Source organism: Chenopodium album, chromosome 23, assembly GCF_948465745.1.
Source record: "Chenopodium album chromosome 23, dcCheAlbu1.1, whole genome shotgun sequence".
NCBI lineage: Eukaryota > Viridiplantae > Streptophyta > Magnoliopsida > Caryophyllales > Amaranthaceae > Chenopodium > Chenopodium album.
Genome location: NC_137856.1, coordinates 4,599,858 through 4,605,509, shown reverse-complemented (window position 1 = coordinate 4,605,509; position 5,652 = coordinate 4,599,858). Strand labels below are relative to the sequence as shown.

General features: G+C 33.6%; 1 pseudogene across 1 annotated transcript; it reads right to left on the bottom strand.

The window, feature by feature from the left end:
• Positions 1-1,040: 1,040 nt before the first annotated feature.
• LOC145609412 (protein FATTY ACID EXPORT 7 pseudogene) lies at positions 1,041-4,000 on the bottom strand (annotated as a pseudogene). Its single transcript, XR_014106027.1, has 2 exons — positions 3,878-4,000; positions 1,041-1,606 (listed from the first exon to the last, which is right to left on the bottom strand). The product of XR_014106027.1 is annotated as a protein FATTY ACID EXPORT 7 pseudogene (transcript).
• Between the last annotated feature and the right edge of the window lie 1,652 nt (positions 4,001-5,652).

Below are 5,652 nucleotides of genomic sequence, written 5' to 3'. Positions count from 1 at the left end.
TTCCAGGCGTCTGTTTTATGCTTTATGCACTTCGTTTCCATCAATTTCATGATTCACAAATTGTAAAGTGTGCATGAACATTTATTTCTGGTACCTATGATTATGGAGTCGTCTCATGCTCCTGAGTCCTGGCAATTGGTAGCTCATTGATCTGAATAACCTACCTACGTAATTAGAACATTAGCTGAGTAGCCACCATTTTATCAATATACTATGACATGGAATACAAAGCTCTTGCTTCTTAACAGATTTGTAGAATTTATGTTTAAAGAAATTGCATTTTCGCACCACAGGCTGAGCAAGACCTGGCTTTTTATGGTATAGAATTTAGGGTTTACCAAGTCGCGTGTTTAAAGCATGAGTTTGTGGTGACTTACATGGATCTTTACTCTGCATGGGGTTTGTATTAACCATTTTTCGATTTTAAATTTGGCAAAAACATAATCATGTAAATAAAAGATAAAGGAAGATATATCAAAGCAAACTATTCTCCTGTCTTTTCTCCTGTAGTTAGTAAAAGCGGGAAAGTCAAATTATGGAATAAAATACATACAAAGTAATAATGAAAAAAAAAAAGAAAAAGAAAAACAAAAGATGAAATCAATTTTACAGCTAGTTCAAGTGAGCTAACCCATGCCAGTCCAAGCAGTTGGTCTATTCGTGTTTGTTCAAGCTCTCAGGAATCTTGCTAGGCTGATCGATAACTTATTAGCTTGCAAAACTTGACACGGATTTTGGCATATATAGATCTATCATTTTACGGATCGCAAAGGGTTATTTTTCCTGTCTCACACAAATTATCATAGTTAACATTTAGCTATTTAAAATGTCATCTCACATTTTACCAAGTAAGCTACTACCTCCGTTACATATTATTTGCAACGATTAGACATTTTCCCTCTCTATTTTATGTAACGGAGGTAGTAACATTTTAGTGAAGTACGATTCTACTAGGGCAGATGCCTCCTGCTAGCTAAGATCTTCCAGTCTCCAATGTACTGCCATTAAGAGTACTGCCTCCCATGAAATTGACTAATATGTGCTATAAAATGGCTTCACTGTGATAAACGAAGTATAAAATTGTTATTCATGTTCAAACAAACATGAATTAAAACAACAATTCATTATTCATACTAACACCCCACCTTTCTCAACTCCAACAAACATTATCAGACTACCAGACTACAAATGTTTTCTAAAGTTTCAACCTAGACAATACCATGATGCTTCCAAGTATCCTATCACCGTCTAGTGTTGACTTCGCATGATTCCATGTAGGTATCCACCAGTCATTCCAAGTGACAGAAGAGCAACAACTCCAGCAGGAAATACCTTCCTCGTTTTCTGAAAACGATAACCCATTGATCCAAGCAACATTGTAGAGACCCCAAGCCCAAGTGATGAGGCAAAAGCTGGATTATTTGGGAGTTCTGTGTAAACATAGTACAGTAAAGCAGACGACGCTCCACCAGCACCAAGGGACATAAGGCTACCTCTCTTCATATAACCCATAACCCCACCAACGCCAACTAGGGCAGCATAGCCAAGAGTGAGTTTCTGGGATGTTGACAAGTCCATTTTCTTCCTTCGTTAAAAATAGAGCAATCTGCAATGACCACGTGGCACAAGTAAATAGATCAGTTCCCCATATCAACGTCTGATGATAGGAGAAGGGCTTAAGTTGAGACTTGGTTGTGTTGGAACTATTCAGAAGAATTGTGAACGTCATAAAAACTCTTAACTGAAACATAGGTTTTCTGTGGCTACTTATAACATGATTTTATGTCATAATTAGCATATAATGGCAAATTGCACCATCAAATTAGACAAAGCTAAGTACTACTTGAATGATCACAAAATTACTACTTGAATGATCACAAAATTACTACTTGTATGATCACAAAAGAGAAAGCAACTCTAAGCATGGATAAGTGTTTGAAGATAAAGACTGCAGAAGAACAGATAAACTCAAAGGCCAACCCAAGAATCGAATTTTTTTTTTTTAAAAAAAAAAAAAAAAAAAAAAAAAAAAAAAGAGAGAGAGAGAGAGAGAGAGAGGGAGAGTAACACAGACTATCTCCAATTCTTTCACTTTTTTTTTTTAAAAAAATTTATTTATTTATTTATTTATTTATTTATTTTCATTTTTTGTCGTTCTTCAATGCTCCATGGCACTCCATCTCCTTCACACCATCATCTGAGCAACCTCAAAGGTTAAGTTTCAGCACAATAGGCAATATGAGTAACACTGACTATCTCCAATTTGGAAATTGATCTTCAAATAATGAACCCCAGTAAAAATAGCAAAAAAATAACAAAAATAATAGAGCACTAATGTACTAGAATAAAATATCATTGTTTAAGACTTAAGGCTCCCTTTAAATGGAGAGTGATTGGAGACTATGTCAATCAAAATTGTGAAAACCTCGAGCATGGAACAAGATTGGGAGTCTCTCCAATGGTGAGTCAAATCTCAATGGAGCTTTTAATCCTGAGAACCTCTTTGAGACAACCATTGAATTTAGTGACGTTTTCACTGTACCTATGAATCAGCCCAGAGACCACAGAACAAAGCCAAAGGGAATTCAGGAAGTCAATAATTTGTAAAAGCGGGTTGGTGTTGACTCATATTAGACAAGGAACAATAATGAGAGGGAGGGGTGATAAATAAATTGATGGAAGTAGGCCTACAACTCTAGAGTTGGATATGGATGCTAATTTAAGGACAGGATAGAGTTATACATTACTTTTATCTACAGGATAGGTGCATCTTCCACTCCTGATCCGCAAATCACTTTAGAAATTTCAAAGGGGCATTAAAAATTGTCTTCCTTTGCTTGATACTGATAAGATTAATATAAGAAAGTTGAAAGGTATCCATTTTTCCTTCGTCTCTTAGGGAAATTAGAACATGGAAGCAATGAATAAGGTTAATAGGAGATATAAGGAAACTGAGTACTTGAGTAGAGATGGTGGTTTAGGGAGGAGAAAGTGGTGGGAAATTAATTACTCATACCTTCCTAGTGAAGGTAATAGTTCACCTAGGGTAAAGTATCACCCCTTAAATGAAGATAATGATTTCACATCCCTCCTTCTACCTCTAACTACCACTACATCAACCCATGATTCAAATCAATCACCCGTTATCTCGGATGCCGTCACTCTCTAATTTATTCGACCCCATTCTAAATAAGACTTTACTTTGACCTTTTGACATGAAAATTCTCATAGACTCCCAATTTCAAAAATCTCAGATTAGCCCTCACCTACAAGGCTACATCTATGAGTACATTGAACATTTATATCATCTAGGTTCATGTTTCCACACCCAACTCAGCTAAAAGTTGGGAAATGGAAGCATTCAGATTTTGACAATAAGGTTATCATCAAGCTCAAAAGTAAACATTTTGTGAGAAATTTGTATCTTTTGGCATAACCGCATAACCCATAGTGTAATGTCCAAACACTAAATCCCCAAGATTTGGCATTGAACTTTGTGATAATTAATTACAAATATCTTACAAGTCCACTATAATAATTAAAACTAAATTACCCCAATCCAATTTTAGGGGAATTTTAATTTCAATTTTGCAAGGCCATAATTCAAGTGCCACGACTTTTTCAGAAAGCATACAACAATAAATCCTAATTATGCAACTAATTACTTGACAATAAACAAAGATTAAACAAAACAAGTCAAACCCAGATGTCTAAATGTTTCAATCTTCTGGGATCATTCAAGTTGTTAGGCAAATTACTGCAAATTTTATTAGACAAATGATAAGAACCCAATTCACTACATCAGAAAAAGGTTAAATATTTTTTAGAGAAATCTAACTATCAAAATTGACAAGAAAAAAAAGGGAGAAATACTTACTTGCTGAAATGGTGTTTGGTAGAGTTGCTGTATTAGTCTGTGTAGTGAAACTGTGAAAGTGACGACGGAAAATTCAAGTTTGCACTTTTTGTTTTTAGTTTTCGAGGAGATTCTAGTTTCTTGCATTTGCAAATCAAAGTGGCAATTTGGTAATTAATGGTTCGTGTGACATTATGTGGTTTTCTGTATTTTGGAATTTTGTTTTTTAAAATCATACGTAGTATGATATATATCTTATAAATATATAATGAATAAAAAATTAGTCAAATTTATTAAAATCTTAAAAATTTTGAAAATTGACAATTGTAAAGTGGAAACACCTTTTTTTTTTTGTTTCTTGATTTTATGTTTTCAAAAAAATTGGAAACTGTGAAGAAAAAAAAAAGGCCAAACAAGCCCTAAACTATGTGTTTTTTTTCATATTAAATCTAAGGGCCTGTTCACATTTACTTAATTTCAGTTCAGTTCAGTTCCAATCAGTTCAGTTCAGTTCAGTTCAGCTCTTAATTTCCCTCTCACATAAAATATTCATTTCAGCTCAGTTCAGTTCAGTTCAGTTCCAATCAGTTCAGTTCAGTTCCGCTCCAATCAGTTCAATTCAGCTCAGTTTAGTAAATATGAACAGGTCCTAAATAGGTTTATCCCAAAAGCATATGGTAATAGTCAAGTATCTTCTTTAACTTGATTTCAAAAAATAAATAAATAAAATATATATACATATACATATACATATACATATGATAAAATAAAATCCTCTTAACTTTATATAGCGTTTTAACTTTCCCGTCTTTCATCAATGTGAGACATTTATAATTTACAAGTATTGTTACATTATAATCTAATTCTACAATTCTTTTCACAGTACCTTTTTTAATTCGAAAGTATGTAATGCTTCATGAGCTAGAGTATACTTTCACAAATTGTCGAATTTGTATTAGGTTATTAGGATACTAGTTCATTAGTTATGCCGAGTCATTTTGGTTAGGTCAGATTTTAATAGAGGTAGTGAGTACATGAGGTAATATATTGGACATTTGGACTATCACGTGTTATATGTTATGTGTACTGAGGGAATTATTGACTACACTCAATTGATTTTATAACTCTATTACTCTATGTGTATAACATGTTTTGTTGGTAAACATATTGAGGTGAATACACCTATTGTGAAATAACCGACAAAAAAACCACAAGCAAGTTCTCACTATTGGTTTGTTCAATCAACACAATCAACATGATATATTCTCCAAGATCAACAATACTTCAGCAATATCACACGAAAAGGCAGGAACATATAACAATTGAACAAGCATAAACAACCAAGCAAAGGACACAATGTCTACGTGAAAAAATCTCTTCAAAGAGAAGAGTAAACACCACATGACGATTAGGAAGTCTACCCGATTGCTTTGAAAGACTATTATACAAATGCAATACTAAGTCTCAAAATGTGTACTTGGTTTACCCAAAAACAATCATATAGAGTTAATCCATAGAGGAAGTAAATGAGAAAATAATATCTCTAAAAATCAAAGTTCTATTCAACAATGATATTTCACGATTCACAAGCTATAAACAATATATGACAATCACATCACCGTTGAAAATGAAACCGTAATGCCCTAGACAAGCTACCAAAATTTAAGCTAAAGTGTATCATAAATAAGCTTCGATCAGAGGTGATTTTGAGATTGCTCACAGAAAAATGTGAACAGTATGAGCCTGAGAACAAAAACAAAATTGCATGAAAAGAGGTGATTTAGGGCTTATTTGGT